Raw genomic sequence first — 332 nt, 5'->3', positions numbered from 1 at the left:
CCTCCCCTGGAGAACATTTTCTTTCTAGCAGGGCTAGAAGCTGGGCGGGGATCAGGTTTGCCTCGACCAGCCGCTGCTGTGGTGGAATAGACCTTATTGCTTCATTCCCCCCACCCCCCCAATCCCTCTGGAGGATTTCATGGGGGACAAAATGGGAGAAGGGACGCTGGATTATTGTCATGACAGGGCCGGACTCTGTTGCCACTGGAGAAAGGTTTGTGCTCCCATCTCTGGTACCAGGCCACGTGTGCATGAAGAGCCAGACTTGAGAAATATTGCTTGGGGGGAGGGGGAAGAGATGCTGTGATTTAGGGTGGGGTGGGGTGGGCGGG

The sequence above is a fragment of the Gekko japonicus genome, unplaced genomic scaffold (genome assembly GCF_001447785.1).
Source record: "Gekko japonicus isolate JY-2015 unplaced genomic scaffold, Gekko_japonicus_V1.1 scaffold1875, whole genome shotgun sequence".
NCBI lineage: Eukaryota > Metazoa > Chordata > Lepidosauria > Squamata > Gekkonidae > Gekko > Gekko japonicus.
The sequence above is the reverse complement of the archived record's forward strand: the minus strand, read 5'-3'. Positions refer to the sequence as shown.